The sequence below is a fragment of the Megachile rotundata genome, chromosome 3 (genome assembly GCF_050947335.1).
Source record: "Megachile rotundata isolate GNS110a chromosome 3, iyMegRotu1, whole genome shotgun sequence".
Lineage (NCBI taxonomy): Eukaryota > Metazoa > Arthropoda > Insecta > Hymenoptera > Megachilidae > Megachile > Megachile rotundata.
In genome coordinates, this window is record NC_134985.1 from 12,287,989 (window position 1) to 12,302,398 (window position 14,410).

Genomic DNA, 14,410 nt, shown 5'->3' on the forward strand with positions numbered 1-14,410 from the left:
CCCAAATCCCTAAATTTACAAATTTACAAATTCCCAAATTTCCAAATTTCCAAATTCCTTAATTCCTAAACTCCCAAATTTCCAAATTCCCAAATTCCCAAATTCCCAAATTCCCAAATTCCCAAATTCCCAAATTCCCAAATTCCCAAATTCCCAAATTCTCAAATTTCCAAATTCCGTAATTCCTAAACTCCCAAATTTCCAAATTTCCAAATGTGTAGATTTCTAAATTCCTAAATTTTCAAATTCCTAAATTTCTAAATTTCCAAATTCCCAAATTCCCAAATTCCCAAATTCCCACATTCTCAAATTTCCAAATTTCCAAATTCCTTAATTCCTAAACTCCCAAATTTCCAAATTTCCAAATGTGTAGATTTCTAAATTCCCAAATTCTCAAATTCCTAAATTCCTAAATTCCTAAATTCCTAAATTCCTAAATTCCCAAATTTCCAAATTCCCAAATTCTTGAATTTCCCAATTCCCAAATATCTAGATTTCTAAATTCCCAAATTCCCAAATTCCCAAATTTTCAAAATTCCAAACTTAAATGAACTATTGAAATGTTAAGAAGAAATTTTGTATTAATTTGCATACTAAATTCTCATCTATGTTACTCAAATTTGAAATTAAATTATTTCTTTCTCTTTTATTATTACCAATACGAAAAGTGTTCGGTTTACTGCTCGAACTTTAAACAATCTATGATTTTTGTTACCGATATTCGTGTAATTATAATATTCTGCATAGTTCAATTTTTTATTTCTACATCGTAAAATCTTTATTAGTCAAATTATTTGAAAATAATTTCGCAGACAAATATCTGAAGGATTCGCGTCTGGAGACCTCGATAGCCAACAAACGTTGATTACATCAACAATCAAAAGCGTTTATAAACAAATTTTTACTCGAAACTGTTTACAATTCCTTTTGAAGCTTCCTGTACACTGAAACTTACGAAATATTTTCCAAACGACAAACTCTCACGAAACTTCTGTACTTCCGTGCTCAGCGTTTATTGAAGCATTCAACCAAAATTCTTCCGTCGAAAACGAATCAGAAATTTTGTGGCCCGTAAAAATTCTCGCACCTCGGTAATTCTTCGTGTCTCTTGACATCTTTGTGCATTTCATTTTTGCTAGAATATCCACAGTAACTTGCGTACGCTATAAAATATAGTAGGCGTTTACAATTTTTCTGGCGTTTTTGTGAGTTGGTCAACCGTGGGATATTTATGTACTAAAAATTGTAATCGTTGGGTAATGTTATTGTAGCTTAAGTTCTGTTACTTTGAATTTGTTATTCTTTTAAAAAAGATTAAAACAAATTTTCTTCTGCTTACGAAAAGGGATAACTGTTTAGATAACTAGGAGACTATTGAAATGATTGTTCAAATCAAAGAAACTATTGTTATTTATTTAATGGTCATTTAATTTAGTCGATAGTTAATTCTCTTATTGTTTAATTTTTATTTATTGCATCTATTTTGATGAAAGAAATAGCTATTGAGATAGCTAGGAGATAACTATTGAGATAGTCAGAAGATAACTATTGAAATGATTGTTCAAATCAAAGAAACTATTGTTATTTATTTAGTGGTCATTTAATTTAGTCGATAGTTAATTCTCATATTGTTTAATTTTTACTTATTGCATCTATCCTTATAAAACCGACGTATTATATTACTTACGATATAATTGACCGATTACATCAATTAAGACATAATTAACTAATTACATCAATGATTAATTTATTATTTATCAACCGTAATTCAATTACAAATAAATTATAAATGAATAATAAAATAATTCTTAAAGAATTGTATCACCGCTAACAATTTACTATTAACTTTGTCTCAACATGTAGATCATTTTGAAAAACCCCTTCCGAAATTTTAAACCATTTGTTATATGCAACAACGGAGAATATTAACTCCAGCATTGCAACAGTTGAAATCGGGAGGTTTGCATTGATGATTGACAGTAATGTAGCATTGTTGATCGATATTTCCATAAAGCCAGTTGTGTGTAGCGCGAGATATTCGTGAGGTATCTCGCATTAGGCACATACACGATACCATATGACGCCTCTGCTCGCATTACAGGCATACATCATGGAGGTATCCACACGTAAATATCGCATTTTCGTGTACAATAATCTTTAATCCTTTGATTACCGCGGTAAACGTTCGCCATCAAATCCGCTTTATTTATGTAAGTTGTCTGATTAGTATCTAATATATTAGTACAAATTGCTATAATTTATCACGCTCACTATTACGGAAAATTGTCTTTATCACGTTGCGTATTTATTAATCGTGAAATTACTGATAATACTAGGATGGTTCCATATGAGCGTTTTACGATGAAACTAAAAATTTATACTTTATAACCAGTTAAGCGTGTTTGACAACTATATCCGTCATGGAGATGTAGCAGAATTTTGTGTCATCACGACTATATCCGTCATGCGTAAAATTTTGTTACAATTTGATATTTAAATTGTAACTTTAGCGAAAACTAAATTTATTCGTAAATTGTAATATGTTTAAAATGTTTAGAGGTCAACACGAAATGAAATAAACAAATAAAAAGTGTAAATGATTTGAGATGGATTCATAAATTCTTGAGAGCTAACTCGTCATCGATTGATTATCGCGACACACACTGGTGCGCGCTTTGCAAAAAGGTAACTGGTTAATATACCTTAACATCAAAAACAGATTATTATATGGGTCATGTTAGTATGGACATTAAGGGCGATTATTCTGTTATTAAATACAGTTATTATATAATACTGACAGAGTTTGACGTGCAGTGGAATAATTACATATTTCGAGCACACTTAATAGTATTTCATATATACTTAATAGTATATATTTCATATATACTAAATCTGGAGATATGAGACATCATTAATATGAAAACTCGGGGATATAGGAATTCACAAATATAAGGATTTAAGAATAGTATACCGAACTTGTGTGTTGACATCGGTACGTTTCATTTAACAGACACCAATATACACATAAAATGGTTAGTTATGATTGAAAATATCATTTCTATCACTTTCAAAAGCTTTACAGAGCGCAGCCCTCATATTAAAAAGCTGAATTACTGTAATTTTGTCGACAATTTTTATGCGAATTCCATAATCAATTCAAATGTAAAGAACCTCAAAATGTCTATTCATTTAAAATGGCCTCCAAAAGGCTATTCAAAAATATTAAAATAAATGAATGAACGATAAATTTTACGAAATACAGTGATTCATATTGTTTTAACGCAAAGTGAAGGTTGTTGAAATTTTCCAAGTAAAGAAAACGATGATCCAGCATCCATTATCGAGCAAAACACTTTAAAAGATGGGTCAGCGATGGCGGTATAGTCCGATTACGAAAGTGAGAAGGAGATGAATCGTTCAAAAATTATGGCTCGTTTTAAAGCGTGATATCTCGGTAACGGAATGTCGTATCGACGCGAAATGAAATCCATTTTAAAGTGGAAGACCTTTGGCTATTAAAAATGTCATCGTAGCGTAATAATTTCTTTACTGCTTTGTGGTGGGATATTTAATTTTCTTTATCCGACGTCTACGTTATCGTTAATCCCCCATTGTATTCTGTTATAGATACGCTGCGTTATAACGCTATGAAATTCTTGCACTCCGTCAAACATTAATTAATATCACATTCTATATATTCTTTAATATCATGTTCTAATTATTGAAATTGTTTATTATATGGTCATTATTTCTTGTCGTCCTATTTCAGAATTTTCATTATTTTTACTTTACTATTTAACTATTTTGCTATTGTGTATAAATGTATGTACATGATATATAAATTATTATGTATGGTAATATCTTACTGTTCTGTATAATAAGGATGAGTAACATATAAGTGATACATGAATTATTATGTATGATAATATTGTATTGTTTTGTATAAACCGAATGGTTAATATAATAAATAACGTATGAATTATTATTCATGATAATATTTTGTTATTCTGTATAGGAGAAACATGAAATATATAAATTATTATCCATAACAATATTTTGCTGTTCTGTATAAAAGAAACAGGTAGTATATGTGTAAATAATATATATAAATAATTGTCTATAATAGTATTTTGTTATTTTATCTGAAAGAAACAGATAGTATATAAATAATATATAAATTACTCTCTATGATAAAATTTTGTTATTCTGTATAAAAAAATATAACACGTAGTACATAAATAATATACAAATTTGTTATGTACGATATTATTTTGTCATTCTCGAAAAAAAGTGGATAATATATAAATACCGTACAAATTATTATGCAATGATAATATTTAGCTGCACTAATTTACTTGGGTGAAATAACCACCCTCCGTCAATATATGTTTATATCTGTGCTATAAAGATCAATGACCTCAAATAACTGTGTGCACTGTGTGTTATAGACCGAATGATTAATAGCATTATTTATAATGCTCGACCAGATTTGGTTTGCATTATACATACCGGTAGGCTATTATGAATAATTTTCGTATTAATCACTTCGCCTATAGCATATACATATGATATTCTCTGGATTATGGCTTTGATGGCATACGCAAAACTATTGTAATTTCTCTGCTGTGACAGATTCACAAATTGTGACCATTTTAAGGATTTTTGGTAATTTAAAACGCCAAATTTGACAAACAAATATTTTATAGTATTTTATAAATATTTGATTAATTTCTCAAACTGTAATATTCAATACAAATATCGTTTACGAATTTATTTATTCAGGAATATAATATTCATTTGTTCAGTCATCTACATTTGATACGTTAGGTAATAAAGCAATACGTAATAATAAAGTAAACATAACGTATGAAATAAGAATTATTTAAGATTTTCATATATTTCTTATTACACGATGTGACAATTTGTTGCAACGTTTTTTGTACTTAATGAATGTCTGTCATTTTTTATCCGATGTCTAGTTTCTTCCTATCAGTTTCCTGTCACGTCTCATAAAGTGGTCTGTTATTGTGTGGTGCGATCACGTGTGAAAAGATGAAACATCCAGCCACAATAGACACGAACTGTGCCAAAGAAATATACCGGTGAGTTGTCCTAAAGGAGCTTTGAACCATCCCGACAAAGATGAAAAGAAATTGCATTCTGTGCCCTCGGGAAAGTACGATCTAATCTGTGTAAAACCTAATAATGACGGTAATATAGTTGAAAGAATTATTATCGTTTAAAGTTACAAAATGCCGTAGAAATTACCTCAATTGTTGTAATTCAACAGTGGTTAATCCTGCAATTGTAGAAGCTCAACTTCAACGGCGGTATAAATAATTTCAGGTCTCGGAAATTCCACTTGAACGAAATTAATTTCGCTTTCAAATTTATCTGATATGAAAATCTTCGTTTCTCGAATGCATGGAATTTTGAGAGTAATGAGAAGCTTTAAGGTTTATTATCGTTTCAGTAGAGTTTCTGAAAATTATGATGGTTCTTAAATTTTTTATTATTTTCGATTATTTTAATTTTTAAATTGCGAAATTGTGACATGACACGAAAGTCTGATAGTTCTGCAATTTTTTAGTATTTTGGAATATTTATACTTTTGAACAGGAAAATTGTGAAGACATAACATAAAATTCTGATAGTTCTGCAATTTTTTAATGTTTTGCAATATTTATATTTTCTAATAGTGAAATTGTGAGGACATCACCTAAAATTTTGATAGTTCTGCAATTTTTTAATGTTTTGCAATATTTATATTTTCTATCAGTGAAATTGTGAAGAAATAACATAAAATTCTGATAGTTCTGCAATTTTTTAATGTTTTGCAATATTTATATTTTCAAACAGGGAAACTGTGAGGACATAACCTAAAATTCTGGTGGTTCTTAACATTTTGGAAATTTTCGAAATCTTCATTTTTAAATAGCGAAATTTTGAGAACATAATTTAAATTAACTTCTGTATATTTTTAGATCAATCATTCAATTAAAAAATTAATAAATTTGTTAATTCTGTAATTAGTAAATTTCTACATCTACAAATTTACAAGTTAACAAATTTCTACATTTACAAATTTACAAGTTAACAAATTTCTACATTTACAATTAACAATTAAGAAAATTAAATATTTGACAAATTTCTACACTTAATTACAAACTAAAATACTTCTATATTTCTAAATTTTTAAATTTGACAATTAGAAGATGTATAAATGTACACATTTAAAATGTCTACATTCCTAAATCTCCCTCATCAAAATTTATTAACCCACAAATTAAATGTTCTCATATTTCCAAATTTCTAAATCCTGACATTTTACGTTCCCAAAATTTCAGTGATCATTTATTTCACGACTATTCAAAATTTCACACTATTCCTATAAATATTACTTTCAACTCTTAACACTGTAAAAATAACTGCTCCCAATTCTGTTCCCAATTGCATTCGTAGATCAAGGGTCACGATGAACCGAGCTTCGTTCGAGATTTAATATTTCCGTCGATACTCTTTGATCGTATTAAAATTCCGAGAGTTCTTCAAAATGATTGAAATTTTTCAGATTCCAACAGGTATTTTGAGATGCAAAACCACTGGAAGAGACTGAAATTCCAGGGATTCCTAGCGATCCGTTACAGCACCCGAAATCTCCTGATCTTCACAGTTTTCGAAGACTTTTGTTACTCTTTGCAGAATTTCCAAGTTCCTTTGGACATCTGTGCCATCGAAATTGCCGATGTTCTGTCTAACTAAGTTTATTGACGTCCATATTGTGTCCTTTGGGTGTTTCATCGACCATGGTATATGTACGTGCCACAAAGTTCTACGCATCTCGGATGCAATAGATTTTCATTTTAAACACGGTAGCATCTACCTTACCCGAGTTAATAGGTACAGTGGCGCGACGATATATTGTCACGTGCAATATTTTTGTGTAAAGTTTTTGCACGAGAAAAATTCTTTTATGTCTCGGTGCTAATATTAACTTTCGTATTCTGTATTTTGCATTTTTTATGCGAATCTTGTATTTTGTATTTTATATTTAGTATTTTGCATTTTTAATGCGGGTTTCGTATTTTGTATTTGCTATTCTATTCTGAGGTGTAATTTAATAATTTATGAATTTGAAATTGTACAAATCTCCAATTCTTCCATTTTCTCATTTTCTAATTTTCTCATTTTCCAATTTTTCCATTTTTCCATTTTTCCATTTTTCCATTTTTTCATTTTTCCATTTTTCAATTTTCGTTTTTTCCCATTTTCCAATTATTCAAATTAACAATTTTACAATTTCAGAAATTTTCAAATTCTTAAATTCTCAAACTCTCAAACTATCCAATTCCTTATTTCCCAAATTCCCTAATTTCCTAATTCCCTAATTCCCTAATTCCCTAATTCCCTAATTCCCTAAATCCCAAATTTCCAAATTCCCAAATTTCCAAATCCTCAAATTCCCAAATTCCCAAATTTTCAAATTCTCAAATTTCCAAATTCCCAAATTTCCACATTCCCAAATTCCCAAATTTCCAAATTCTCAAATTCCCAAATTCCCAAATTCCCAAATTCCCAAATTTCCAAGTTTCCAAGTTTCCAAATTCCCAAATTTTTAAATTTCCAAATGCGCAAACTCTCAAATTCTTCAATTCTCCAATTGTCTAATACTTCGATTCTCCAATTTTTCAATTTTCTAATTCCCCTATTCTCCAATTTTACAAATTCTCAAATCTCCAATTTTGAAATTCTAAAACTTTCAAATTCTCCAATTCCAAATTTCTCATAAATGTAGTGGTAGGTTGATGTAAAAATTTGTAAACAAGTAATCTAGAAATAAAAAATATCAAAAATAGAACAATGACATGGGTATTTAAATGACATATAAATTATGGAAAACCATCTTTGAAAGCCATAAAAGTTTGAAATAATCTGAAAAAGATTAATAAATACAAAGATTAAACCCTTGAATAATAAATCATTTGTCAGGTACATCAGAACTAACTATTCGCCACAACAGCCACAATATTAAAAAACAAACAAACAATTAGAAAAACAAACTTGAAATGTTATGCCTATTTAGTATTACACAATCCATGCAAATTAAATTGGACTCGAACTCCAAATTGAAGCACATTAAAAATTCAAATAAAATTGATCACGAAGTACGAGTGCTTCAGACTCGTCAAAACAGCTCAAGGATTTAAAAACTGAAAATCAAACAATTCGAATTTAAAAACTAAAAATCAAACAATTTGAAATGAAAAAATTCAATAATATGGAAATTTCGTACCCACCAGAATCACAAGCAACGATCTCGATCAATGATCAATTGAAGTAAAGTTCAGTTCGATCAGAAAGTTATGATCAGCCAAACTGCTATCAGAAAAGTTGGAACCACCTACCAGAAAGGAGTTAGGTGACAATGACAAACGTTCGGGAGGGTGGTCCATGGTTATTCACACCTATTTCAGGCGATATTTTCTTGATAGGGTGTTCTCCGTGAGGGGAATAAAATAGCTGGAGGACAAGCTTTATCTTTGCATTGGTTTCCGTACACGCCGGAAGCATACTCGTGTCTTTCGAACGGATTTGAACGCCCGCAGAAACTTTCTGCGTGTCGAGAATCGAACTGCGAATCGTGCTAGGAAAAGATTCTGTGTTAACTGTATTTTATTCGTCCATCGCCCGCAGCAAAAGTTCCTGCACTTACCCAGAGATGGTAACGTGATTTTTATACATCGTATCTCGCGATCAGCAGAGCTTATCTGCCGTGTGCTTCAGTATGGCGTGTCATCGAACTCGAGAATACTCGAGATTGCGTTATTAACCCCTTGCACTATTTTCACGAGTTTGACGCACTCGTACCTCGGCCGTGATCAATTTTACTCAAATTTTTAATAAGGTGAAGTGGGGTAAATTCGTAAACGGGGCAAGTGCGTATACAGATTTAGGGAATTAGGGAGTTAGGGTTTTATTCAGAAAAACTAGAGACTGCGCAGTGAATTTCTAGTGGATTAAGTATGTGAATAATGCAGAACAAATGGAAGATTAGTTTGAGGTTCTTTGTTTAGATTTTTCGTTTGTACTTCGTTTAATTAAATATTTTTTTAAACATTTCTTGAATTTATTAAATATAATTAATGATACACTTGTTGCAGATTTTATTCGTCAATAGATTTGATGATTTTTTTTTAATTAAAAGTTCTAATTTATATTTGATACTCATATCAATTATTTGAAATAAAAAAAAACTTATCATTGAATGTTTTTAAAACTTCAAAAATTTTTACTTTCACTTTACATTAAAAAAATTCAAGTTTTTTTCAAAAGTCACTAAATATTAATAATTTTAGAAGAATGATATAGGCAAACAAATTAAAAGACAAATTTCGAAACTTCATCATACATATTTAATCCTAAAATTTCTTCTTAAATAAAACAATTTTAATATTCGTTACAAGGGTGTCAAAATGACGAAACTTGTGTGAAGGTGTAAAAAGGTTTTAAAACGTAATTACGATACACAGATCAAAGATCACATTAGTAGAAATCCAATTTGTATTTTATATAAACTCGTTTTAACTCGGAAGAAGTCACTGTTTAGTTTGTCCCAATTCGATGACTGTTGTTTCAAATCACATAAACTTAATCCTAATGGCAGAAGTTTGTTTTACTTCCCTTAAACTGCTTGAAATTTGTTTCGTATTCTACACACACTAACTTGTAGAAACTCCTTTCGAGATTGTAGATTATAAATTTGGTTTGGTCGTGGAGAAGTTCGTCTCGAATTATATTAGCTGAGGACGCTGTTATTTGTACCGGTGCGGAGAGTTCTATTTGGGCCACGCTCTGTTAATTTGTCCTTTCTGAACGAAATAATGAATAAATAAATTATATTTGATATTCTAGTATTTTTGAAATTATTGGGGATGGTTTTAATCGGAATAATTTTTTGATAAATACTGTGATTATCAATTTGATATGCGTTTGGGTTTTCAAGGATGGGAACAGCAATGTTCTGAAATTTTTAGATGTTTATAGATTTGAATATCGAAGTTTTGAAATTTCCAAATTTATCTGTTTCCCATTTTCCAATTTTTCAATTTTCCAACTTTCAGTATTTCTAATTTTCCGATTTTCCGATTTTTCAATTTTCCGAATTTATGGTTTTTCAATTTTCCTATATGCCAATTTTCCAATTTCTCAATTCTCCAATTTTCCAACTTTCAGTATTTCTAATTTTCCGATTTTCCGATTTTTCAATTTTCCAAATTTAGGGTTTTACATTTTTCCTGTATGCCAATTTTCCAATTTCTCAATTCTCCAATTTTCCAACTTTCAGTATTTCTAATTTTCCGATTTTCCGATTTTCCGATTTTTCAATTTTCCAAATTTAGTGTTTTACAATTTTTCTGTATCCCAATTTTCCAATTTCACAAATTTCCAAATCCCGAAATCCCAAATTTCAAAATTTCTAAATGTACAACGTTCCAAATGTCCAAATCTCAAAACTTCAAAAATTTCAAATTTCTCCAAAATCTGGTAATTTCCCAAAAGTTCCAAATTTCTAAAATTCCCCAAAATTCCAAATTTTCCAAATTTTCAAACTTCCAAAATTCTAAATTTGCCAAAAGTTCCAAATTTCCGAAATTCCAAAATTCTAAAGTTTCAAAACTTCCAAGTTCCCTCTCCAAAACACCTTCCGTTATCCAATTAGTTCAAACTTCACGTGTAGAAAACCGACACGACACCCTCGATACCCCCGAGCCCGAAATCGTAGGTGTTCGTCGTACTTCGTTTGATCTCGCATAAATTCGTTTCGGATCGCACTAATTCACTTGATCCGAAGGGTCTGAGGCTTCAGTTGGAACTTCGCATCGAAGCGTGCGTGTCACCGTGATCATTCCGTGATCACCGTTCTAATTTATTCGGGTTCGATCGCAATTACGGTTTCCTCACCTCGGTACAAGGCATTTATCGTGGCTCCTCTTTGATTGTATCGTTTCGTGTATCCTTCCTGTGTCTGTGTTCCTACACCGAAAGAAGAAGAGGGACGAAGAATGAACGAAACGAATAGGACGACGTCCACCTGACCGACTCCATTTATGCGAGAAAGCGTCTTTCGGTGGCAGGAAACGAGCCACTCCTCCGTGACAAATGTTGATAACGAACGACCAGTACGGTGGTGTCTACTTTCAAAGGATCAGCTTGATATCGAGGCAATTATCAAGGGATTTCTTGCCTCTTTCGGACAAATCGCTTTCTCGGAATGTCTTCCTCTGGCTGTTATGATAATCAGGTAAGATTCTTACTTCCGATTTAATCGTGGATAAATCATCTTGCGAGACTTGTCACTTCTTACTTTATTAGCGAGTGATTATTTTTGAAAAATGATCACTTTTGGATGTAATCAGAGATTAAGCTGCTATGGTAGTAGAAGCGCTGATTAAATTTGGGGTCGAGATAAGTTTGGGTATCCTGGAGAATATATGGTGATGAGAATGGACTTATTGCTTTTTGGGGATTTTGGGGGATGAGCACGTTTGAGATAGTTAGGGAGCTTGAGATTTGAGGATTTTGGGATTTGGGGATATTGGAATTTGGGATTCAGGGGATTTAGGGATTTGGATATCTGGAGTTATGGGGATGTAGGGAGTTAGGGATGTGGGAATTTGGGGATGTGAGAATTTGGGGATATGTGGATTTGGGGATGTGAGAATTTGGGGATATGTGGATTTGGGGATATGTGGATTTGGGGATGTGAGAATTTGGGGATATGTGGATTTGGGGACATAGTAATATGGAGATGTAAGAATTTGGGGATATGTGGATTTGGGGATGTGAAAATTTGGGGATATGGGAATTTGGAGACATAGTAATATGTAGATGTAAGAATTTGGGGATATGTGGATTTGGAGGTGTCAGAATTTGGGGATATGTGGATTTGGGGATGTGAGAATTTGGGGACATGGGAATTTGGGGAGATAGAAACTTGCAAGTATAGAAATATGTGAATGTAGAGATCTGATAACATGGGAATTTGGGAATACATGAACTTGGAATTTGAGGACGTAGTAATTCAGTAACATAGTAATCTACAGTCACAGTAATTTGGGCATAGAAAATAGCGTCTTGAGAACATAAAAATTTGCAATTATAAAATTATAACAATTTAAGAAAATATACCCAAGAAAGAACGTTTAAGATGCAGTACTCTCTCTGTTAATAACCTAGTCAGTTATCAGCAGCCACAAAAATTTCAGCGTTTGGGTAAAGAATGCATCCTTAGTAAAAACTTGAAAATATTTTGCTTCTCGAGTGGAAACATGCATGCACCGTAAAAAGATAGAAAAATCTCGGCGACGGTGAGGTATTCTTGCAAAACGCAAGCGGTCCAGTGGGAAATTAATGTTCTCCGCGTAGAAAAGCATTTTCAGCGACATCGACTACACGTGAATAAAAGATCACAAGTATCGACTACATTTACCCGTTGAAGAGATTAATATTCCTTTCAGAAACTTGAATACGACAAAATTACCGTTAAACTTTTCACTGGAAAAGCTTGCACGGATACTGCTTTTATTTGTTTATTCATGAACAAATATTGATTTCGTACGAAAGTGACTTTAATATGCGTTATTTATCAACGTGTGCACTGGTGTGTACCGAACTATTCAAAACATGTGTACGGTGTAAAATTGATACGGTCTTTTGGGTCGCGAGGGACCCATTGCCATTTTGTCTGCTTAGGAATGTTTGTTGCTGCCAAGGAAGTGCGAGAATAGTAGCGTATACAGCGATTCTTATTGTGATATTGTTATTAATATTTGTTAATTAAGAAATTTTGAACTTTCAAGAATGTCATGTTTCCTAATTTTTTAATTTTCTAATTTCAAACTTTTTAAATTTCTAAATTTACTATTTTTCAAATTTACAAATTTCGAATTTTCCAATTTCCCAGTTTCTTAATTTTCTAATTTCTCAATTTTTCAATTTTCAAATTTTTCAGGTCTCATTTTTCAAATTTTTAAGGTTCCAATTTTCTAAATTTCCAAATTTCCAAATTTCCAAATTTCCAAATTTCCAAGTTTCCAAGTTTCCAATTTCCTAATTACCCAGTTTCTCAATTTCCTAACTTCTCAATTTTTCAAATTTTCCAATTCCCCAATTTCCCAATTTCCCAATTTCCCAGTTTCTCAGTTTCCCAATTTCCCAATTTTCCAAATTTCTAAATTTTGGATTTTCCAATTTCCCAATTTTCAAATTTCCAATTTTCCAAATTTCTGAATTCAAGGTTTTCCAAGTCTCCAAATTCCCAGTTTCCCAATTTTCCAATTTTCCAAATTCTCAATGTCTCATATTCTCAATTTCTCAATTACCCAAATCCCCAAATTTCCATTTCTCCAGCTTTCCAAATTCTCAAATTCTCGAATTTCTAAATTTGCAAATCCCCTAGTTCCCAAATTCCAAAATTCTCAAAATTATGTAAAATTATACTGTAAACAATTTATTATAATATACTTCCATTTCTCTAATAATCATTATCTTAAATCTTCCTTCGAAGTTATTGTTATTTTTTGACCTTTTTTAACCAAATAATTCCATACATTTTCAATTGTATTTAAATCTGGTGATCCAGGTTGTGGATGTGGCACTCAAGGGCAATTAACAGATATTCCAGAATTATCCTGGCTTTATGTTTCGGATTATTACTTCGTACAAATTTTAACGTGTTTTCAGTGTTCATTTCAGTTACATCTGTCATATTCAGAGTATTATATACAAATTGTTTGCTGTTATCTATAATTATACAAAGCAATATTGTAGAACTCTGCGGTGTACGAATATTCAAAGAAATCTCTGAATATGTTTATATTTTTTGGTCCTTTAATAATGCAATTAAATAGTAATATAATATATAATATATAACAGTTATATAAATAGTTATTTATGTAGTATATAGTTTATTTATAAACGTATTGTAAATACAGCTCAAATGCAGGCTTTAACAAGTTTAAAATATAACGTACAAGGTAAAAATGGCGATAATTCTAATATGTTAGCAAAGCTGTTATTGCGTTCAGTGCATAAAGGAGAAAAAGCAAATACACGAATACAATAAATGCACAATTAATAATAATAGAAATTGCATGACACGGTAACTCGTTAGAGCGTATCATAAAATCGCCATTAAACAACTGAACAACGTTAACGATCCCCTTTCTCACATACGTATTACAAATATAATTGTAACATAATATTATTAACTTAATCACGTTTAATGTCAGTATATTAATTATTAAAATTTATGACGCAACTCTGTTAACAAGAAATCCATACAACATACTGTTGTCGACCCACGAGTTGGCGCGTGATCGACCCAAAATAAAAAAACTATGTCTATCCC

The 14,410-nt window shown here is 31.2% G+C and overlaps 1 protein-coding gene across 7 annotated transcripts in view; it reads left to right on the forward strand.

Annotated features, from left to right (window-relative positions):
* The window catches only part of Nmdar2 (glutamate ionotropic receptor NMDA type subunit 2), a 423,506-nt gene that overhangs the window by 46,643 nt on the left and 362,453 nt on the right, over positions 1 to 14,410 (forward strand). For 6 of the 7 annotated variants that reach the window (XM_012282447.2, XM_076530219.1, XM_076530223.1 and 3 more), the window contains exon 1: positions 10,855 to 11,302. The exons of the other annotated variant lie outside the window; for it this stretch is intronic. The gene's annotated coding sequence lies outside the window, so the exon portion shown is untranslated. Of the gene's footprint in view, positions 1 to 10,854; positions 11,303 to 14,410 lie in introns of those variants that run through there. 7 annotated transcript variants of the gene reach the window in all.